At 38.7% G+C, this 25040-nt stretch overlaps 1 pseudogene; it reads left to right on the top strand.

Annotated features, from left to right (window-relative positions):
- The first annotated feature begins 15108 nt into the window (after positions 1–15108).
- Positions 15109–22517, top strand: LOC135596425 (GEM-like protein 1; annotated as a pseudogene).
- Positions 22518–25040: the final 2523 nt, after the last annotated feature.

Below are 25040 nucleotides of genomic sequence, written 5' to 3'. Positions count from 1 at the left end.
GGTTAAACAATTTACCAATTGATTTTATTATTAAAATCCGAGATTCAATAATCTCCCTCTTTTTTATGATGACAACCAATTGATGAAGGAGTTAACCTTAACATCCCCTATCTATATGCCATACTTGAGAAGAGGCATTCTTGAATTCAAGCATTTGAATTCAAGTATCAAACTAATAAGTTATATTCAACATGCATAATATGAAACTTATCATGATTTATCAATTCAGAATATGATACCATGTATCTAGTTTCAAATTTCGAAAGATGATACAAATTTGGAATCTATGCAAGATGACAATGGTATCAATTGTAAGAAGCAAGTTAAGTTTATGATACTTCATCATAGCATTTAGATACGAAATCAAGCATGACAAAACGTTTACAAGAAATCATGCCACGAAACATTTCAAGCCATATTAACTGTACTTCATGCATGATAAAGTAGTCGTACAATTTAAGAGATCACAACATTATCAAAATGAGCACAAGATTACAACATCAAAGTGAGCACAAGATTATAACATCAAAGTGAGCACAAGATTACAACATCAAAGTGAGCACACTAAAAGAAAGGAATTTCATCAACTTCTCCCCCTTTGTCATCAGCAAAAAGACACATACAGCTATTCAAGTGGTGAAAAGTTAAAATGTCTAAACAAGGTATTAAGCTGTCGATGAATCTACTACAACTCAGTTAAAATTTGATCTTTATGTTGTTCAAATCGATCCATTCGAGTCCCTATATTGTCGGTAGATGAGGGTGGTACTTGCTCTGCTAGAGGTGTTGCCTCAAAGGGACCGGTAGGAGAAGATTGATTGCCCCTAAATATAGGTGTTTCAAGTTCTGGATCAGGTGGTAGGGGATCAGTCCTTTAAGGTAATCTAGTTCATAACCCATTTCTGAATATACACCTTAATCTTCGTAGTAGGTTTCTATTTATGACATTAAATCTATCTAGTTTTATAATTTCTTCATCAGGTGGGATAACTATGTCATAAGCATGGATTAGTCTTATTATCAAGCCACCATATGGAAGCATCATTATCCTTTTTTTATAGTTCAATCATATTTTATTATATTAGGTAGCCAAAACAATTTTTATGTTCTTTCATAATCCAATACATTGTATAGATTTTTGTTTGGTTAACTTCATCATGATGATATTATTTTAGAATTATAATGCTTATTAGGATGTGATGAAGTAGTTTGGTGTTGAAAGATAGTAAGTGTTCATAGCTTTTTGGAAGAATAGACAAGTTAGGATTACCAAAGATGGTTCCTAAGACTTCAGAATAGGTAGTCCCAACTGATGTTTCATCCCATTGTTCTCTAAAATAACAACCTCTATTTTTCTCTACAATTCCTATGAGGTTACAAATTACGTTATCCGTAATTGGTATATGATATCCTAAGAGATAAGTGGAAATCATATCTTGTTTATCCACATGTATATTATTATAGAACAATCTAATGAGTCTAGGATAGATAGGTTCACATATTTGAAGGATTAGTAGGATATCTAGGTTAGCAAACCATTGAATAGGTTCCAAATCACTTAATTCTTCTAAATCAACATATTTACCCTTATGAACATTTCTAGATTCTATGGTTGGAAATTTAAGAGCATGTTAATGAGAATCAAAAAGTAGGGAGTCATAGTTTTCATCTAATCTCATTTTCCCTTTGTCCCTTGAGGATCTTCTAGAAGTCATGAATACTACAATTATGAAGACAAATAAGAGGCAAGAATACATAATGCAAAGGGGTAATCAATTTAATTTAGGGATTACCTTTGTAGTTTTTCCTTCTTGTGATCACCAAGAGGGTGTTTGAGATTGATCCTTAATTTAGCAGAAAAATGGGGATTCTTTGAGTTGCTAGAGGGAGAGCAAGAGGATCAAGAGGTTTGGAGCACTTTGGAAAAGTGTAGAATGAGTTGGGGTCGGTTCTACTGCTGGCCCTAGCATGTTCTTTATATAGGGCACCGCCAGTTGGGCGGTGCAACCGCCTACAACCCCTGGCCAGGTGGGTAGTGCCACCGCCTATAGGCAGTGAGCACTGCTTGTATTGAGGTGGGTGCTGACATTGTGTGGTTCACTCTTTGTAAGATTTTTATCATTATGAGATGCATACACTCAGTTACATATTATAAATTCTATTATTGTAAGAGGAGAAAATTTGCATGATAAATTCATGCATCATATAAAATTATCAAGCAAACATCATATAAAATTCGCATGCCATAAGTTCAAGATCTTAGTGAATGATCTTGTAAGATAGAATTCGATAAAATTCGAAGAAAAATTTAAAGAGGAACCAATGTATCCAAGAAATTTAGCATACCTAATTCTCTTCTTATAAAATCAAATTGTTCCTCAATCAAAGGTTTCATAAAAAATCAGCCAATTGATGTTTCATATCAATAAATTTTAAGATTACATCATGATTATTAACATGATCTCATATAAAGTGATGCCTAATGTCAATATGTTTAGTTCTAGAGTGCTAAATATGATTTTTCGTTAAACATATTACACTTATGTTATCACACTTTATAAGTATATTCTTCATGTGAATTTCGAAATCTTCTAAAGTGTTTTTCATCCATATAACTTGAGCATAGCATGCACCTGCTACAATGTACCCAGCTTCGGTTGTGAATAATGCAACCGAGTTTTGTTTCTTGGAAGACAAAGAAACAAGTGTGTGTACTAAGAATTGATATATTTTGGATGTGCTTTTCCTATCTATTCAGTAACCAGCAAAATCAGCATCGGCATAACCAATCAATTCAAAATTTTTAGATTTTAGATACTATAATCCTAGTTTAGGAGTTCCTTTTAGGTATCTAAAGATCCTTTTAACAGCTTTTAAATGAGATTGCTTAAGGTTAGATTGAAACCTAACATAAAGTCCTACGCTAAACATGATGTATGGTTTAGTTGTGGTGAGATATAATAAACTACCTATCATACCCCTATAAGCTTTTTGATCAAAACTTTCTCCACCTTCGTCAATGTCTAACTTAGTGGAGGTACTCATAGGAGTATTGATAGCTTTTGAACTATTCATGTTAATTCGTTTTAGCAAGTCTAATGCATATTTTATTTGACTAATAAAAATATCTTCATGAGTTGTTTGATTTACAAGCCTAAAAAGAAGGTTAGTTTCCCCATTAGGTTCATTTCAAATTCTAGGCTCATACTTTTAGCAAATGATTCATATAGAGATTCATTTGTAGAACCAAAAATAATATTATCGACGTAAATTTGAATAATAAAAAAATTATTTTCAAAATTTTTAATAAACAATGTAGTATCGACCTTATCTTTAGAGAAATTATTTTGGATAAGAAATGAGCTAAGTCTCTCATACCAAGCCCTTGGGGCTTGTTTCAATCCATATAGAGCTTTAGTCAATTTAAACACATGATTAGGAAAATTATCATTCTCAAATCCGGGAGGTTGTTCAATATATACTTCTTTGGAAATAAAGCCATTAAGAAATGTACTTTTAACATTCATTTGAAATAATTTAAAATTACTACAACTAGCATAGGCAAGGAGTATCCTTATGACTTCTAATTGTGCCACAGGAGTGAAGGTTTCTTCATAATCGATACATTCTTCTTGATTGAAACCCTTAGCCACTAATCTAACTTTATTTCTAACCACGATACTAAATTCATCTTATTTATTTCTAAAGACCCATTTAGTATCAATAATTAAATGGTCATTTGGCCTCGGAATAAGCTTTTACATCTCATTTCTCTCAAATTGATTCAACTCTTCTTACATTGCAATAACCCATGAATCCACTTTCAAGGTCTCGTCAATGTATTTAGGTTCAATTTGGGTGAGAAAAGTGGTGTTGACATAAAAATTCTTAGGAGAATAACGAGTTTGAACCCCTTTTGATGTGTCTCCTATGATTAGCTCTTTAAGATGAGCATTTACATACTTCAATTCCTTGCGTAAGGATGTTTCGGAAGAAGTTGCGTCCAAGTTACTAGATGGAGAAAGGGTTTCATTTAAATTCAAAGCATCAAAATTAAGATCATCGTCAAAATCATTTTTCTTAACTCCGGAAACTTAATTAAAAACAACATGAATAGATTCTTTTATAACCAAAGTTCTTTTGTTAAAGGTAAAAAGGCCTTAGAAATAGAAGAATAGCCAAGAAAAATCTCTTTATCGGATTTTGCATCAAACTTTCCTAAGGCATCTTTTTCATTCAAAATAAAAAATTTATACCTGAAAACTTTAAAATATGAAACATTGGGTTTCTTCTTGTTCCACAACTCATAAGGAGTTTTGGAGAGTAATGATCTTACTAGAACTCTATTCATGACATAGCATATCGTATTTACGGCTTCAGCCCAAAAATATTTGGGTAGGCTATGTTCGTTTATCATGGTTCTAGCCATTTCTTATAAGTTTCTAATTTTTCTTTATATTACTCCATTTTGTTGAGGATTTCTTGGAGTAGAGAAATTATGGTTGTATTCATTAGATTCACAAAATTCTTAAAATCACGATTTTGAAATTCACCATCGTGAATGGATGAGAAGTATGCCAGAAGAGTTCCAAGCAAGATTCTACTACTGACTCAACTACAAAGGCAAAATACATTGTTGCAGTAGAGGCAACAAAGGAGGGGGTTTCGATGAACAAATTCATCAAAGATCTGGAAGTTATACTTGACAACAAGGAGCAGATTCTCTTATATTGCGACAATAATGGGGCGATTGCTCAAGCAAGGGAACCCAGGTTTCATCAGAAGTGTTATGGGGAGGTTCCACCTAATTAGAGAGATCATAGCCCAAGGAGATGTGGAGGTGGAAAGAGTTCCATCCGAAGATAATATTGTAGATCCACTAACAAAGCCATTGTCTCATATTATCTTTGAACATCATAGGGGTCTGATAGGGATCAGACATATAGGTTATTGGTTTTAGGTTAAGTGGGAGATTGCTAGTCATAGGTACCTTATAAGCCAATCACGTGAGTGATGGCACGTGTGACATGATACGCATTCTTTTTATTTATTATATTTTGATATTTTATCACTTTATATTATTTGTTGCATATATACATATATATTGTGATATCCATGGACCTGTGTAATGAGAATCGGATAATGATGATATTACAATAATAAGATCGATTCACATTTAAACATAGACCCTAAATAATTCTGATCATAGGTTACTCGAGAGAGACAGTGAGATAACCGGACAGACTAGTGTACTATATACCCGTCCTTATTTTGGAGGTAGCTGGTCTCATAGCTACTTGTATGGGGACACTACTACGGCTATAGTGCAGGTGCTCATTGGAGAATGAGTTCACTGATTGATCCGCTCACGAAATGTTGGATGGTTTATGATACCTCATTATTAGATAGCGATTTCATAGTCCTAATGATGTATCTGGTCCTTAGACTTGAGATACCAAGGATGTCCTGTATAAGTGTTCCACTCTTTGATACCGGACTTATAGGTCTGGAAGTTCTAAATCTAGCACAATTTGTCATCATGAATAGTAGCCAATCTTACGAAGACTATTGAGTGTTGATAGAGGATCATCCACTCTTGATGTCATGAGAGGAATATCTCATGTATTCTTGCTTAGGCAAATCCTTGTTCAGGGTCATTCGAATTTAAAGAGAGAGTTCTCCAAGAGAATTTGATTAGAGCGAGACTCAAGTAGAAATCGTATGGGCCTGACAATACCATACCCGGCATAACGTCTATAGGGTATTAGATAGATGATGGACTATAGATACACGATAACTAAGGACAAATAGGTCTAATGGATTAGATTCCCCTATATGGTCTAGCAACTGCGACGTAGTGGCTTAGTACATCCATAGTTAATGAGTCAAGTTAATAATTATAGAGATAATAATTCGCTGAGCCAGAAGGAGTTCTGATAAGTTTGACTCATAGCCAGCTCGATATTGGGCCTAGAGAGTCACAAACATATGGTAGGCATTGCGATGAGTAAAGGTTCGAATATGAGATATTCATTAGAGCCCCTATCTTATTTGATAACCAATAAGCCCCTGAATTATTGGATCCTATGGAAGAGATTCAATAAGAGTCAATGAGAGATTATTGGATAGAGATTCACTAATCTAAGAAGCTTGGGTAGTTGGATAGAAATCCAATACTCAATATGGTAGGATCTATTATGGTTTAGTTAATAGGCCTCTATAAATAGGAGAGAACTAAATACCCATAGGCTAGAGGCTTCTTGGTTGCCACCTCCTATTTGTTAGGATTGGAGCGGCACTAAGAGGGGGGGGGGGGGTGAATTAGTGTAGCGGATTAAAACGTCAGTTTTGGAAAATCTTTCGTATGATAAAAACCGAACTCGGAAGTGCTTAACTTGAAAGCGTGTTCGTAAAGGTGTGCAGCAAAAGTAATGAGGAAGTAAAGCACGTATGAAGGTTTGCAGTAAAGTAAATAGCAATAAGTAAATGCAAACCAGAGAACACGCCAATTTTATAGTGGTTCGGTCAAATGACCTACATCCACTTGCGAAGCCTTCTTCGATGAGGCTCCCAACTTCCACTAGCAAATCACTTTGAATGGGAAGGACAAATACCCCTCCTACAACCTTTTACAAGTGGTTCACACTCTTATAGATTTTCAAAGAGAATGAGGGAGGTGAACACTTAAACTATTGAAAACAAGACTTGCTAAAGACTTTACTAAGGCTTTATCTCAATCTCTAACTTATCAAAGGTTGTAATCTCAGCTGAGAATTGAGGGGTATTTATAGGCCCTAAGAGGATTCAAATTTGGGCTCCAAATTTTGAATTCTCTTGGGTTTCCGAGGCTGGCGGTGCCACCGCCTGTCAATATCATATTGACCGTTTACTGGGGGTGCCATCGCTCAGTCCAGCAGTGCCACCGCTTAGGTGTTGGGCGATGCCACCACTCAGTCTAGCAGTGCCACTGCTCGATTCTCGGGTTTTGGGCGGTGCCACCGCCTATACTATTTCAGCTCACTGGTTGGGCTCCAAACTTGGCCCAAACCAGTCCGAACTCGGGCCCAATTGGCCCCTACTTGGGTTATAGGATTAAAACCTAATTCTAACCCTAATTAACATGTTAACTATGAATTTAAAGACATTTCCTAAGCTATTACAAAGTTCGCAAGTCAAGACTTCTTCCGGCTGTTAGGATCAAGAGCACTAAGAGGGGGGAGGGTGAATTAGTGCAGCGAAAAACCTTCTACGGTTAAAATAAACTGCGTTCGTTCGATAAAAGTGATTTCAGTAAGAAAGCCAATTCGTAAATCACTTTAACTTTTGATTAAGCGAGATGTAGCAAAGACATAAATGTAGTTTGCAGTAATGGTTCAAATCAGATAGTAGGCGCAAACTGAAATATGATATTCGTACGGAAAAATTGATTTACGTCTAAATGCTGATTCGTAAATCACTTGATCAAGCGAGATGCAGTTAAAGCAAGGATATAAAGGTAGTTTATAGTTATGATAGAAATCAAAACATAAACATAAACTGAAATATGATGATCGTACGATAAAACTGATTTACGTCTAAACGCCGATTCGGAAAGTGCAAAGCTTGAAACCCAATCGTCTATACGCAGAAAGCAGTAAGCTTTTGAGGAGGTTTGTAGTGCAAAGCTTGAAACCCAATCGTATATGCGCAGAAAGCAGTAAGCTTTTGAGGAGGTTTGCAGTAAAGATAAGATGCTCAAAGTAAATGCAAACCGAGATTTAGAGTGGTTCGGTCAATCTTGACCTACTCCACTTTTGGCTTCCTCCACCGACGAGGTCACCGACGTCAACTAGAGGCCTTCCTTTAATAGGCGAAGGCCAACCACCCTTTTACAGTTTCACTCCTTTTGACGGGCTTAGGAGACAACCCTTACAGAATTTCCTTTCCTCTCTTAACAGATTAGGACTTGGAAGAAAAGAGGAAGAAGAACTTTCAACTCATACAACACTTTTGAGCTCTAAAAATCACAAAGTAAAATCAGAATTTCGGTTGTTTTTGGGTGCACTTTCAGTGCTGAAAGGGTGGGGTATTTATAGGCCCCAACCTAGTTTGAATTTAGAGCTCAAAACTGTCAATTCCCGAAATTTCGGGATCTGGCGGTTGCACCGCTTGACTGAGGCGGTTGCACCGCCTGGCAGAGCTCGAAGACTGAGCCTCTGGGCAGTGTCACCTCCTGTTAGGGGCGGTTGCACCTCCTTCCAGAGCTCGAAGACCGAGCTCAGGCGGTGCCATCGCCTGACTGAGGCGATTGCACTGCTCAGCCAGAGCTTGGAGATCGAGCCCAGGCGGTGCCACCTCCTGTTAGGGGCGGTTGCACCGCCTAGTCTCGCTCAGAGACTGAGCCCAGGCGGTGCCACCGCCTGGCAGAAATCAGGGTCCGAATGGGTTGATCCATTCGGCCCAATTTGGGTTTTTTAGGGGCCCAATTGCCCCAAGATTAAGTTAATAGGATCACCTCCCATTTCCAACTTAATCATTGTGCTAACTACGATATTTCCTAAGACATTTACTGTAACTTGCTCCGGTGCGTCAATCGCTTCTTCCGGCGAGCTTCCGGCGAACTTCCGTCGATCATCCGATGAACCCTCGGTGATGCTCCTGCGGACTTCCGGCAAACTCCTGGACTTGCGACGATCCACTTGGCGAGTTTCAACGAGCTTCTTTGGCAAGCTCATGGACTTCTCGGATTTGTTCCCGCAGAACCTCTAACAACTGTCCGAACTTCCGTCGAACTCTCGAACTCCCAACGTGATCATTGTCTTGACTCCGGCGCAACTCCTGTTGCTTATCTTACTTTCATCATAGTTAATCCTGCAAACTTATCTCAACATATAGATTAGATAACAAATGACAATTGACTTCATCATCAAAATCCGAGATTCAACAATCTCCCCCTTTTTTATGATGACAATCAATTGATAATGGAGTTAACCTTAACTCCTCCTATCTATATGCCATACTTGAGATAAGTCATTCTTGAATTCAAAACCTTTGAATTCAAGAGACATATTGATAAGTTAAAATCATTTAAACTTATCAATACTCTCATTATGATTCCCATCCTGATGTATCTCTCTGAAGATGATGTCAAGGCTTGACATTCATTTTCAAATTTTACATTATAAGTTTGAATGATGGTAATAGTAGCAATTCATCATATTGTAAGATATCAACATGTAAAACTGCGAAGTAAGATTTTGATATCATTACATGATACAAACAAGGTATAATGCAAATTATAGCAATCATAGCATCAATTCATATATCTCTTGGTGATGCAAGCATGGCATTAATACTTATATATTTCTCCCCCTTTGTCATCAACAAAAAGCATGGTAATTGTGATACCAGAAGAATAATATAACGAATTTTGAGCATAAGTGTGATGCCTTTACTAGGTTCATGTCATTTTCAATAGTGAGTCAATTATGCAACCATGACATGGAGATATCAATTCTGTTTTTATCCTGTATCTCCACCATCTATTTGTGAGTTTACTTTAAACGAAGTTAAAATTGATGAGAGATTAAATCTTGCTTCATTTTCATAAGGATCAAGATATGTATTAGAAACGAATCCTTGTTAGTAAAAACACTATCATTCATATAATCAGGAATCATTTTATTAAATCCATTTCTTTAAAGAATATTCTTCACATAGGTGTATGAGAGATGTATTTCATATGTCAACAATGATGAGAATTAAACTCGTTATGACATATGCTTTATTAAGTCCGGAAGAGGATAATGTATCGAGAAACTCCGATTTTTAAGAGAATCCGAAAACGAAATTAAGACTTTCATGCATTCGGACGAGACTGTGCTATTGATTTTCAAATATGATCATGAAGACAAAATATGCTTATCATCATGGAAATTTTTATATTCATACACATAATTTCTAACATGTAATTGTGTAAAATCATCATAGCAATTAAGTGAAATTGATCAATCAATCAATAAAGTCCGAAAAATAATTTCAACAAGTTTATGTATTCGGACACATCAACATTCCTAATTCTCTTCTTATGAAATCAAATTGTTCTTCACTTAGAGGTTTTGTAAAAATATCAGCTAGTTGATGTTTAGTGTTATGGCAATAATAATATCATAACAATGTCATGACTCATCAACTGCATTGGTATATCATTTTCTCAAATCATATTTATCATGGAAACCAAGGCACAAGGTTTTCAAAGTAGTTATAAAAACATTTAGTTTCAATGTAAAATCCGACAATGAATAACGAGATTAAATAATGAGAGATGTTTGTAACTCTGCATATGCTCACAAATAAATACATTAGGTAACCATATCAATGATCAAGGCAAAGGGCATCATGGTGAGTAACATAAAGAGTTTACAATAACAATAGATGATTGTGTTCACATACAAGTTCATTCAGGAGGTGGAAAATTAAAGTGCCTAAATAAAGAGTCAAATTGTTGATGAATTTGCTGCAGCTCAGATAGGATTTGATCTTGTCGATGTTCAAGTCGTTCTTGTCTTTATTCAAATCGGTCCATCCGAATCCCAATATCTTCGACAGATGATGCAGTAGCTTGCTCAAATGAATGTGTTTCCTCAAAGGGACAGATCGGAGGAGATTGAGTACCCCTAAAGACTGGTGTTTCCGGTTCTGGTTCAGGTTGGGGGGGATCGGTTCTTCTAGGCATTCTAACCCAGTTACTGTTTCTATAAACACATCTTAATCGGTGAAGTAGATTTTTATTTATTATGCTAAACCTATCTACTTTTATTACTTCTTCTTCCGGTGGTATTGGAATATCGTAGGCTTTCAGTATTCTAGTGATTATACCACCATATGGAAGCATCATGTCTTTCTTAGATAGTTCTAACATATTTTGCTGGATAAGATAACCAAGATAGATGTCATGTCCTTTCATGATCCAATACATAGTTCCTAATTCTATTTGGCTTACTTCATCATGATGGTATTGTTTAGGGAGAATGATGCTAGTTAGGATATGATGAAGTACCTTAGTATTTAGTGGTAGTAGATGTTTACAATTTTTAGGAACAAATGTTAAGTTGGGATTGGCAAAAATTGTTCCTAAGGCTTCAACATATGTTGTCCCAATAGCCTCTAAAATAAAGTCCTCTATTTTTTTAGGGGAATGCCTATCATGTCGCAAATGAATTTATCCGTAATGGAGATGTGTTGTCCTAAGAGATAGGTAGACATTCGTTCGTCTTCATCTACTTGTATATTGTTGTAAAACAGTCTAACAAGTCTTGGATAGATGGGTTCACTAATTTGTAAAATAGGGAGTAGATCTAAGTTTGCAAACCATTGGATTGTCTCTAAGTCTCTTAGTTCATTTAAATCTACATGTTTTCCCTTATTGACACTCCTAAGTTCGAAAGAGGAAAACTTTTCAACATGATATTTTGAATCGAAAAAGGTAAGATCAAAATCTTCCACTAATCTCCTCTTCCCTTTGTCCCTTGAGGATCTTCTAGACCCCATAACTACTGCTATTTAAGAGGTAGTAATGAGCAAGAGTAAGTGAATCAAAAATAGAATTTGAGGGGTTCTTAGAGAATACCTTAGTGAGATCTTCAATAGAAGAAGAGATTGTTGATCTTTTGCTTCAAAATGAGGAGTATTTGGGATGCTATGAGGGGTGAAATGGAGGTGACGAAGCTTTGTAAGAGTAAAGAGGGGAAGGGAGTGAGTTGGGGTCGGTTCCACCGCCGGCCCTAGCTCGGGTTAAAAAGAGGCAGAATTGCGGGCGGTGCAACCGCTTCCAACACGTGACAACCGGAGGTGCTACCTCTAGTTGGGGCGGTGCCACCGCCTGTAGGCGGTGAGCACTTGTTCTGACTGCAGTGTGATCTGATTTGAATGTTTTTGACTTAAGAAGAATTTTCATTTAGAGCAATCAACTTTACTTACGTAATTACGTAAAAATTTTCATTGTAAGATAAGAAATTTTGCATGATCAAGATAGATCTTGTGACGTGCATACTCTAAATGTCGTGCACATGTTTGTGACAGATTATTCAAGTTAGTAAGCCTTGCAAGTTTATGACAAACTTAGTAAGTTCATGATATAGTTGGATTCGAAAGTAACGAACGGATGACATCAATGGGTTCGAAAATCCAGAGGATATGTGAAGTGAGAATCATGGGTATCCAATTCTGAGGGATCAAATAGGATTGTATCTATATCGCATTTGTAATTTTAATTTTATAATCCTCTTCTGTTATTTAGGCTAGAGAGCATCGCGAGTTCTTTTTGGATCTCGGGTCATGAATATCGAGAATCCAAAGAGCAAGATATTATTTCTTGCTCCCAGCTTATGATGTTTTATGTCTTTACAAGAAAGGATGATCTTTAGGTACCCATTTGCTTTTGGGTGCCTCAAAAATAGATCTACATTTTTTATCATGTTGCATAGAATTTATCATGGTTCCTTTAGGAACCCAAATTAATTTGTTCGGACTAATTTTCTTGAATGGACAATAATGCTTTTTGTGTCCAAGTTTGCAACAAAAGTTGCATTTGCTTTGGTGTCGAACATGTAAGATGGGGCCTTTTATGAAGGTGGTTGGATTTTGGTGAGGACTTCTCACAAATCCGATTCCACTTCTTTTGGGAACGTGACCCTTGTTTGCAAGGATCATGTTCAAAGACTTGCTACCAACCTCGAATTTCTTCAAGGTGTCTTTAAGTAGCAAGTTTTCATTTTGGAGAGTTTCTAGATCATGGCATTTTATACATGAACCTAAACTATCATGATATTCAGTTTTTAACTTATCAAAATTACAAGTAAGACTATCATGCTCCTTTTTTAGCAATTTGTATTTTCTACTAATAATCTTGCATTCATCAAATAAGTCATGGAAGGCATTTAATAATTCATCAAATGATAAATCTGCATCTATTAAATTTGTTACCTCCTTTCCGATGGCCATTAAGGCGTAATGAGCAACTTGCTCGGTGTTGGACTCCTCTTCTTCGGACGCGCTCGAGTCATTCCACATTGCTTTGAGCGCCTTCTTCTTTGATGTTCTCTTTTTGACTTGGGGACAATCACTTTTGTAGTATCCTGGCTTTTTGCACTCATAGCAAATAACTTGGTCCTTCTTGGGTTCAAGTTTATTTTTTGTGTCATTCTTAAACTTGTTTCTTTTAACGAATTTTTTGAATTTTCTTGTTAGAAGTGCCAAGTCATCGTCACAGTCCTCATCACTTGAGTTTTCTCTCAAGTGGTGTTCTGAAGTTCTAAGTGGCATATCCTTCCTGTTCTTTGGAAGGATGTCTTCTTGCTCTTCATGAGTTTTGCAAGTCATCTCGTAGGTCATTAATGACCCGATTAGTTCTTCAAGAGGGAAGTTGTTAAGATCTTTCACCTCTTGAATAGCAGTGACTTTAGGATCCCAACTCTTAGGAAGGGATCTTATAATCTTATTTACGAGCTCAAAATCCGAAAAACTTTTTCTAAGTCCTTTTAAACCGTTGACGACATCCGTGAAACGGGTAAACATGTCGCCAATAGTCTCACTTGGTTTCATCAGGAAAAGTTTGAAAGAATGTATCAAAAGATTGATTTTTGACTCTTTCACTCTACTTGTGCCTTTGTGAGTCACTTCGAGTGTGTGCCAAATATCAAATGCAGTTTCACAAACCGAAACACGGTTGAACTCGTTTTTATCAAGTGCACAAAATAAGGCATTCATAGCCTTTGCATTAAGAGCAAAAGCCTTCTTCTCCAATTCATTCCAATCGATCATTGGAAGAGAAGACTTCGAAAATCCATTTTCGACAAGATTCCAAAGTTCAAAATCCATAGAAATAAGAAAGAACCTCATTCGGGTCTTCCAATAAGTGTAGTCCGTCCCATTGAACATGGGTGGACATGTAATAGAATGGCCCTCTTGGTTTCCGACGTATGCCATCTCTCTTGGGTTTTAATCCATTTGAGAGTTAACCCCGCTCTGATACCAATTGTTAGGATCAAGAGCACTAAGAGGGGGGGGTGAATTAGTGCAGCGGAAAACCTTCTACGATTAAAATAAACTGCGTTCGTTCGATAAAAGTGATTTCAGTAAGAAAGCCAATTCGTAAATCACTTTAACTTTTGATTAAGCGAGATGCAGCAAAGATATAAATGCAGTTTGCAGTAATGGTTCAAATCAGATAGTAGCCGCAAACTGAAATATGATATTTATACGGAAAAACTGATTTACGTTTAAATGCTGATTCATAAATCACTTGATTAAGCGAGATGCAGTTAAAGCAAGGATATAAAGGCAGTTTGCAGTTATGATAGAAATCAAAATGTAATCGCAAACTGAAATATGATGATCGTATGATAAAACTGATTTACGTCTAAACGCCGATTCGGAAAGTGCAAAGCTTGAAACCCAGTCGTATATGCGCAGAAAGCAGTAAGCTTTTGAGGAGGTTTGCAGTAAAGATAAGATGCTCAAAGTAAATGCAAACCGAGATTTAGAGTGATTCGGTCAATCTTGACCTACTCCACTTTTGGCTTCCTCCACCGACGAGGTCACCGACGTCAACTAGAGGCCTTCCTTCAATAGGCGAAGGCCAACCACCCGTTTATAGTTTCACTCCTTTTGACGGGCTTAGGAGACAACCCTTACAGAATTTCCTTTCCTCTCTTAACAGATTAGGACTTGGAAGAAAAGAGGAAGAAAAACTTTCAACTCATACAACACTTTTGAGCTCCAAAAATCACAAAGTAAAATCAGAATTTCGGTGGTTTTTGGGTGCACTTTCAGTGCTGAAAGGGTCGGGTATTTATAGGCCCCAACCCAGTTTGAATTTGGAGCTCAAAACTATCAATTCCTGGAATTCCGGGATCTAGCGATTGCACCGCCTAGCAGAGCTCGAAGACTGAGCCTCTAGGCGGTGCCACCTCTTGTTAGGGGCGGTTGCACCTCCTGCCAGAGCTCGAAGACCGAGCGCAAGCGGTGCCACCGCCTGACTGAGGCGGTTGCACCGCTCAGCCAGAGCTCGGAGACCGAGCCCAGGCGGTGCCACCTCCTGTCAGGGGCGGTTGCACCGCCCAGTCTCGCATGGAGACTAAGCCCAGGCGGTGCCACCGCCTGGCTTGGGCCGTTCAACCACCTGGCTTGGGCGGTTCAACCACCTGGCTTGGGCGGTTCAACCGCCTGGCAGAAATCAGGGTCCGAATGGGTTGATCCATTCGGCCCAATTTGGGTTTTTTAGGGGCCCAATTGCCCCAAGATTAAGTTAATAGGATCACCTCCCATTTCCAACATAATCATTGTGCTAACTACGATATTTCCTAAGACATTTACTGCAACTTGCTCTGGTGCGTCAATCGCTTCTTCCGGCGAGCTTCCGACGAACTTCTGTCGATCATCTGATGAACCCTCGGTGATGCTCCTACGGACATCCAGCAAACTCCTAGACTTGCAACGATCCACTTGGTGAGTTCCGACGAGCTTCTTTGGCTCATGGACTTCTCGGATTTGTTCCCGCAGAACCTCCGACGACTGTCCGAACTGTTGAATCTCGTATTTTGATGATGAAACTACTTGATATATGTTTATGATTTAATCTGTGTTTTGAGTGACGCAGGGTGCTTCGATCAAGATGAGACAATTAAAGCAGGAACATCATGTTGTGCCGGAGGAACATGTCAGAAAATTGGACGTCGGGCCGGTGGATCGGTCGACGTATCGACAGAAGGCTTCGGGCCGTGGACTCGGGCATCGGGCCAAGAAGAGCAGGTATTGTGCCAAGGATATCGGAGTTGCGGAGTCAACTGGCCGATTGGGCAATAGGCTGCAGGAAAGGATGATGCGCTGAAGAATCGGACGAAGCGTCGAGGGACCAATGACATGCCGGACAACTTGGTTAATTGCTTAGGATTAATTGTCTCGATCGAAGTTTTTGTTTTTGTGTGTGCAAGATTAACTACGATGGAAGAAAGACATGCAGCAGGAGTTGCGCCGGAGTCATGACAATGATCACGTTGGGAGTTCAAGAGCTCGACGGAAGTTCGGACAGCTATCGGAGGTTCTGCTGGAACAAATCCGAGAAGTCCAGAAGCTTGCCAAAGGAGCTCGTCGGAACTTGCCAAGTGGATCGTCGCAGTCCAGGAGTTTGCCGGAAGTCTGCAGGAGCATCACCGAGGGTTCATCGGATGATCGACGGAAGTTCGCCGGAAACTCGCCGGAAGAAGCGAGTGACGCACCGAAGCAAGCTGCAGAATATGTCTTAGGAAATAATCGTAGTTAGCACTTTGATTAAGTTAGAAATGGGAGGTGATCCCATTAGCTTAATCCTGGGGCAATTGGGCCCCTGAAGAACTCAAATTGGGTCGAATGGTTCAGCCCATTCGGACCCAGGCTGCTATGGGAGGTGCAACCACCCAAGCAGGGAGGTAGCACCGCCCAGGCTATGTCTCCCAGCGAGACTGGGCGGTGCAACCGCCCCAGCCAAGAGGTGCAACCGCCCAGGGCTCAGTCTCCGAGCGAGACTGGGCGGTGCAACCTCCTCTGTCAGGAGGTAGCACCGCCAGAGCTCAAGTTTCGAGCTCTGCCAGGCGGTGCAACCTCTCCAGTCAGGAGGTGCAACCGCCTGATCCTGGAATTCCGGGATTTGATCGTTTTGAGCTCCAAATTTGAACTGGGTTGGGGCCAATAAATACCCCACCCATTCAGCACTGAAGAGATACAGACCTACACCGAATTCTTGAACTTTTCTGTGATTCTAAGAGCTCAAATTTGTGTAAAGTCCAAAAGTTCTCCTCTTTCTGTTCTTCAAGTCTTGAGTTGTAAAGAGAGGAGAGAGAGGTTATGTAAGGGTTGTCTCCTGAGCCCGTCAAAAGGAGTGAAACTGTAAAAGGGTAGTTGGCCTTCGCCTATTGAAGGAAGGCCTCTAGTTGACGTCGGTGACCTCGTCGGTGGAGGAAGCCAAAAGTGGAGTAGGTCAAGACTGACCGAACCACTCTAAATAACTGGTTTGCTTTTATTTTGAGCACTTTATCATTACTGCAAACCTCCTACATAGCTACTGCTCTCAGCGCTTTTACGAACAAGTTTCTAAGTTTTGATCTTTCCGAATCTGCATTCAGACGTAAATCGGTGTTTTCGTACGATCCTTACATTGCAGTTTACATTTACGTTTTGATTCTATTTATAACTGCAAATTATCTTCTGCGCTTTTACGAATGAGTTTCTTTGCAGTTTACATTTACGTTTTGATTCCATTTATAACTGCAAACTGTCTTCTGCGCTTTTACGAACGAGTGTCTAAGTTCAGATCTTTCCGAATCTGAGCTTAGATGTAAACTGCGTTTAGACGCAAACTGTGTTTAGACACAAACTGTGCTTAGACGCAATATGCGCTTAGACGCAAACTACGCTTAGACGCAAACTGCGCTTAGACGCAATCTGAGCTTAGACGCAAACTGCGCTTAGATGCAAACTGCGCTTAGACGCAATCTGCATTTAGACGCAAACTGCATTTAGACGCAAACTGCGTAAACTGCGCTTAGATGCAAACTGTGTTTAGACGTAAACTGCACTTAATCATAAGTAATCTTAGAATCGGCTTTTGCATCAAAATAGTTTTTATCGAACGAACGCAGCTTTCGTTTTTAATCGCTGAAAGATTTCTACTGCACTAATTCACCCCCCCCCCCCCTCTTAGTGCTCTCGATCCTAGCACGAACTTCCGTCGAACTCTCGAACTCCCAACGTGATCATTGTCTTGACTCTAGCGCAACTCCTACTGCATATCTTACTTTCATCGTAGTTAATCCTGAACACTTATCTCAACATATAGATTAGATAACAAATGACAATTGATTTCATCATCAAAATCCGAGATTCAACACCGGCGAACTTCCGGCGGTCTTCCAGCGAACTCTCGGAAACCATTCTGCGGACTCCCAGCAAGCTCTTAGACTTCACGATTTGATCTTGGCGAGTTCCAACGAGCTTCTTTGGCAAGCTTCGATCTTTCTTGGTGAGCTCTGCGAACTTCCCACGAACCTTCCAGTGAGCTTCCGAAAAACCCTTCGGCAAGCTCCGTACTCATTCTTGGCTAGTTCTGATAGCATTCCCGACGAACCTTCGGACTTCCGTCGAACTCTCGAACTCCCAATGAATCCTTCGCACTTGACTCCGGCACTTTGTTTCGCTTTATGTCTTCATCGTTATCGTAGTTAATCCTGCACACACAAGCCAAAACTCTACTCCGATCTAGACAATTATTACAACACGAATTGACATTCTGTTGCCCGGCACATCATTGGTTGGCGCTTCGTCCGATTCTTCAGCGCATCGTCCTCTCTTGTGGCTTGTTGCCCAATCGACAATTGACCTCTGCAACCCCGATATCCTTGGCGTAATTCCGCTCTCCTTGGCCCGATGCCCGACGTCCGAAGCCTTCTGCCGTCCAATATCCTGACGTGATCTCCTCCGGCGCAACGTCAATTCATCCTGCGTCAACTATTTAATCCTGATCGAGCAGACCTACATCACTCAAAATGCAGTTAAACATCTAAACACAATCAATTAGTTTCATCATCAAAATCTGATATTCAACACTATTCTCCTCTTCCCTTCTCCTCTTCAGATAGTAAGTGTGGAGATTTGAGCAACGATTTGAAAAGTGTATCACAGCCCTACCATGTAAATCACTACTACAAAGGAGGCCACTTAACTTCCTTCATCCTCCCCTATAAATTTATAAGGATTCAGGGATATACGATCTCCCTAGGTAACAAACATCTTTTTGAAAAATTTGAGGTTTTTATTTTATATTCTTCCGCTATGCATGTGATGTCACCCCTAGATTTCCCTACACTCAGGTCACCAATGACATCTCTATAGTATAAGTATGATAGTAAACTGCAATATAGGTGAGCTTCGAGGGACTCGAAAGACTTGACCATAGCCTAATGTGATCAGACTCGAGCCAATGAGCCTAATCACTCACATTAAGATCTATGTGTGTAGCGGTGTATCTCCATACCCTATAATCGTCCAGCTCGTCCTTCTCAGTTCCGTTGATATCTCGATGCATCTTCATGTGTCACGATCGTCTGTCTCGACCTCGTGGCGTAACATGCTTCCCTTGTTCCTACCAAGAGTGCGTGGACTATCGCATAAAGTCTCTTCCTTTATCCTTGGTTTGTATTCTTCCTCCTCAAAATTTTCTTTCTTTGTTTCTTTCACTTAGGCCCCAAAAAGACGATCCTCACACTGTTGGGCTGATGCGGGAAGCTGTTGGAAGACACCACAAAAAAGGCAGGAGGCGCTGCAGGAAATTTCTGGCACCACCCTACGTTTCTTTCTTCTCCCCTTCAATCTTTGTTTGATGCACTGTATTAAAACCCTTCTAGCTCGAATCTGGAAAAAGTATACTGCTACCTCTTAAGGAATCACCAGAGAGGCCAAAGGTGTTCCTCTACATCTTTGCCTATAGAGAAAATTTTTAGAGGGTTAAAGAACCCTTTTACTACCAAAAGAAAGATGCACTACAATTTGTCTAACATTTACTGAGAGATAGCACTGACATTGATGTGGAGAAGAAGGAAAGTTGAATGATGTTGCATTGGTAAGCTATATTCTAATTGGAATTTGGAAGCACAATTGTGTTGGTAATAAATGATTCTCTGGGTTTGTTGATGATCTCTTCTTTAATTGACTTTCTACAAGGTTCCAATGCAAATTGTGTATTTGTGAATACTATTTTCTGTCTGTTTAACAAGTTACCATGTAAATCATTGTTATTTAACTTCTCCTCCATTCTGATTGACCAGATTGAAGACCAGCTTTTGACAATCTAAATACAGATTGGTATTTAATCAATAATAATTTTGTTGATGATATTGAGCAGCACAAGTTGGTATAGCACCTAGTATACCGGGATTATTTCAGTCTGAATGGTTGCCAAAACTGGTATTTGACCAATGATTTTAATTCATTGGCATATGGTTTAGGATTTGGGAGTGGTTGAGGGTCTGATTAGCTGTTTTTCCTCTAACAAGTATGTCTTAAAAAAATCCAATTAATTACTACATCTAATCAACTATCATTCAAAGTAATCCTCTAGAATGTTTTTCTTTGAAGCAATATTCATGATGTCCATGAAATGGATCCTTTCCTGTAAGGAGGCACTAAAATGAAGTAATAGCATAAGCAACTAAATAAGCCAAATATCTGGAACTTGCACCTATAGTTTTATGTTTTAGCTGACATAGCAATATGATTTTTTTTTGTTAATTTTCTTATTCTTTTTTGTTTGACAGTTAAAACAAGTCCTAATGTCACTGATGCAGCCTTGGCTAGGCTTGCACAAGGAACAAAAGTGTTTGAAGAAGGTGGAAATGACAAGGTTTTTCAACAAACATTTGGTATTTTTCCAGGAGAACAGCTTAAGAAGGCATATGTCTGTTATCTCTCTACTTCAGCAGGGCCTGTGATAGGAACATTGTACTTATCTACTGCTAGGATTGCATTTTGCAGTGACAATCCTCTCTGTCGCAATATCTCCAATGGTCAACAAGAGTGGGCATACTATAAGGTGTGCCTCTAAACTTCATCCTTCATCTGTTTTGCAATTGAGTTTGTTGATGTACAGTTGACTTGCATGACTAATTTAGATCTTTGGAAATGGGAATATTGTTACTTTCGGTATGTTTCTGTTATGATCAGTCACAGCTCAAGACTTCAGGATTTGGCTGTGTATCAAAAACTGTGCTTGATCTTCATTATAGTGGCCCTTTCTTTGGAAGGGATAGTATAGGTGAAATTTACAAACAATCTTTTACATAAATTGGCATAGGTTAACCTAATACTAATAGATCTATGAGAAAATCTATTTTATGATGTGCAGCATATAGTAATCTAATTAAATAAGTGAAATCTGATATTAAGCAAGAAGCAAATATGCTGAACTAGAATGTTGAGCTTTGATGAAGTAACCCAACCATGATAGTAATGTAAGCTAAACAATTAAATAAAACCAGAATTTTTATGTTTTAGATAAAAAAAATAGCAGGCTTGAGTCAATGAATTTTTAACCTCTACAGATCCTACAAGAGATAGGATTTGAGTTGTGTGTTTTGCTTATGGATATGTGATGATGTTGTTATTGTGCAAATATATACTTGTGAGGGACTGTTGTAAAGTGTTCTTTTTTTTTGGACTTTTTGAATGGTAAAAAATTGATGTGGGAATTGATATACGGCTGATGTTACATGTGTTAGCTTGTTCAAGCTGCTTTTTATGTGGATTTACAACTTGCAAGGACACCGTTCTCAGACAACATGGTTTATAGTAGGTTTCTGGGGTTGGAGAATTGGGTTCTCCTTTGATTTCAAAAACTTGGTAAGCTACAGGGGTAAAATAGTGCTACTGTTGCAACTGGAATTGAATTTGATCAGATTCTCCTCTGGTTAGATTGGTGATCTTAGGGTTTTGTACAACTAGGAATTGTATGGGAATTTGGGTGATGTTTAGAGATAGATGGAACAAGAATTGCCTTTTTAGTGGCACACCATGTGTAGATGCATGCCACTGCTTCTCTACTGCTGCTGCTGCATGGGTCTGCATCATAATAGGTTGATTACTCTAAAATGTAAATCAGTTTTTGATTGAACATGTGTGGCTAAAAAATAAAAAATGTGTGGATACTAATTGCTCACTAATTATATGCTTGACTACTTTTTCTTTATTAAGCACTTGATTATCAGGTTTGATTGATAAGTTGTGTGGTTACACAGAAGATATAGTAAACCTGAAGAATGTTTGCATTGGGGCATAAACCAGAAGGATGTTTTCATGAACTTGTGCTGTGCTAAAAATATTGCATCAGCTTTTCCCCTTGTACTAACACCTATATGCTACTGTTCTAATTTTATTGAACTTGGATCTTCTTGAGCAGATAGCTAAAATGGATATGTGAAGAAAATAAATGTGCAATAAGTACTAGTAGACAATGGTGAAATGGGTTAGCTTCCCCTGGTTATTAGCTCCACTGCAGCAAGTGATCTTGTTACAAGAAGTGAACAGTGATTTTACTGATTTCCACCATCTTCTATCAAATAGTTGTCTGATGAACATATTGTCAAAAGGTTGAAAATTTATCAAGAACTCAAGATACTAAGACACCAGCTTCTGATCCTGAATATATTCTCTTTCTTTTCCCAGTTTGCAAGGTCCCACAGTTTGATTCTTACTCTAATCTGGCATGCAGAATTTTAATATGTTCAAATTACATGAATGTGCAGGTTGTTGTTCCTTTGGATCAGTTGAGGGCAGTCAATCCCTCTGCAGACCCAAGGAACCCTTCAGATAAATACATCCAAATTGTCACCATGGGCAACCACGAATTCTGGTTCATGGGATTCATTTCATATGAGAAGGCTCTCAAGAATCTTAGGGAGGCTCTACAGTTTTGCTCCGTGTTTTTCACCAATGCAGCCACTAGTATCAGCTAGATCTCTCAGCACACACTTGATCAGAATATATTTACATTTTGGACAATCATCAATGACACTGCAAAATCTGTAACTTGCAGAGGAAGATGGTGTAACATAAATAATTTGACCACTCTGCACCTTCTGAACATTACAGCAAAACTTCAAGTGAGATGATTTTTTGTTTGTCCAGAAGAGCAAGATTGTTGATCCTTGAAATGTATCTAAGCTCATATGTGTCCTCTGCAGGTGTGGTTGACATGCATGAGCTCTGGATTTGAGAACTCCATATCCATGCCTTTCTCCATTGTCATAAGTTGATCCCACGGACGAGGCAATCTCGAGGGCTCCTTCTGAAACGGTATCTGTAATCAACATCCATGCATTGTAAGCAAGCATTACATTTTAATAAGGTCAGCTGTACCGACGCATGTTGCCGCAGGTACGGTTCCTGATACCTGGAAGTGTCCTACGTGATAATATATGAGTTGCTAGCTGTGATCTAAAATGTTTAGGGTTTGGGCATGTGTTTTCAGGTTTTCCTTAAGTATATATGAGATTAGATAGATGGCTATTTGATGGAGATATAAAGAGGAATAACCTTTGTATATGAATAAATACTAGAAGACCATAATACGCAGCGGAATTAAATAGAAACACAATCAAACAGAACACCAAGATATACGTGGAAAACCCCTTCAATGTGAAGGGTAAAAACCACGGGGCAAACTAGAGATAATCCACTATAAGAATAATGAATATACAAATCTCAATCTCTTGCCCTAAACCCTAGCAACAACCATAAGAGAATAATTGGGATACAAGGATCACGTCACTGTCCACAATATCTAAAATCTCCCCAAGTAATCACAGCAAGAGTCTACTGTAGATTTGATCTAACCTGAGATGATAACACTGCTAGATGATTGAGAACAGTTTCTCTGCGTTGTCATTGTCTTCTTCCCTTTCTTTCTCTTCCTTTTCTGTCTTCTCCTTCTTCTCTTTGGAATCCCGTGGCACTCAAGATATGTCTCGTTGCTGTCTTTTTATAGCCTTTTTCTTCTTCTAAAATGCAACCACCACACCCCCCTAATCTTAATTAGGGTTAAATTAAGAGGGGGTGTGGGCTGTCCTAGCTCACATGGGCTGAATATAGGCTATCAGCCCAACAATCTTGTGGTCTGTGAATTATGTTGAGACCTATTTTACATTCTGATAGATCATTAGCTTAATTATTATGTAATCATTCAAAGGGCTTTAATTTTGTTAGGAGTGACCCACGCTGATCAATATTTCAGGTCATGTTTGATGCACAAACCATCCTGATTGAGAAGATCTGGTCTGAATTAAAAATTGTTTATAAAAAACTCATGACGCCTTTAGGGTTTGTGAAATGTTAGCATCCGAATATCATGTTATCGTTCGAGCATGTTCTGAGTAATGTCACTTTATCAATACTTTTGCTTCTCTTCTTCGGTGTCTATCTTCTTTTTCTTTCTTCTTTCTTCCTTCCTCTCTTCATCTAGTAGATGAGTGCCATTGGCCATGGACTGTGATACATGAAATTGGAAACCTTCATCATCATTGGTCATTGAGTTTGCAAACCAATGGTTATGACATGTATAGCTTATCAACATTAAATTTGAGAGGAGCAATATCATTCATGAACTCTAAAAATTATAATATTAAATTCTGACTACATGTAATTATGTGTATGAGTGATTAGGAAGCCCAAAGGCCCAAATATAAATCCTTGTCACTCTTATTTATATGATAGAGGCACCTAGGTGGGGTTTATTATAATCTCACAGGGTTTTTATTAGCTGCTTCCCGGTTGAGTAGGACCCAACCATACTGGGGTCCTATCAAGCTTGCCCTCTTCAAATCAGTCTTGTCCTCAAGGCTAAGGTTTCATGAACTTAGGGAACCGGGTCTTCAGCTCCTCATATAATTCTCATGTGGTGTCTTCAAGTGGTAAATTATTCCAATGTACTAGTACTTCAACAGAGGGATGTTGACAACGCATCATGATTCTGCGGTTGAGGATGGCTTGTGGTTGGACTTGAATATCTCTATCATCAGTGGTGTTAGGCAATTGGATCTAGGGTGACTCGTGTTCTCCCAATTTAGGTTTTAGGTATGACATGTGGAAGACAGGGTGAATTTTGGCATCCTTAGACAATTTAAGTCTGTATGCCATGGCTTCAATACGCTATATGATCTGATAGGCCTATAAAAATGTAGAGATAGCTTCATGGAGGCTCGTGCATTGATGGAGAGTTGCTTGTATGGCTATAGGCAAAGATAAACTCAATCTCCTACTGAAAATTCTCTTTCCCTTCGTCGTGTGTTGGCTTACTGCTTCATTCTGGTTTGAGTAGTATAAATATTATCCTTTAGCAGCTGTAGGAGTTTGTTCTTATCAATTAAATCTTGGTTGACCTGATCTACCTTGACTAAGCCAATTACATACTTTGGAATCACGAGGGTCGACCGACCATATAATGCTTCATATGAGGCAAATTTTATAGATGAATAATATGT

Source organism: Musa acuminata, chromosome BXJ1-11 (genome assembly GCF_036884655.1).
Source record: "Musa acuminata AAA Group cultivar baxijiao chromosome BXJ1-11, Cavendish_Baxijiao_AAA, whole genome shotgun sequence".
Classification (NCBI taxonomy): domain Eukaryota; kingdom Viridiplantae; phylum Streptophyta; class Magnoliopsida; order Zingiberales; family Musaceae; genus Musa; species Musa acuminata.
The sequence above is the reverse complement of the archived record's forward strand: the minus strand, read 5'-3'. Positions and strand labels throughout refer to the sequence as shown.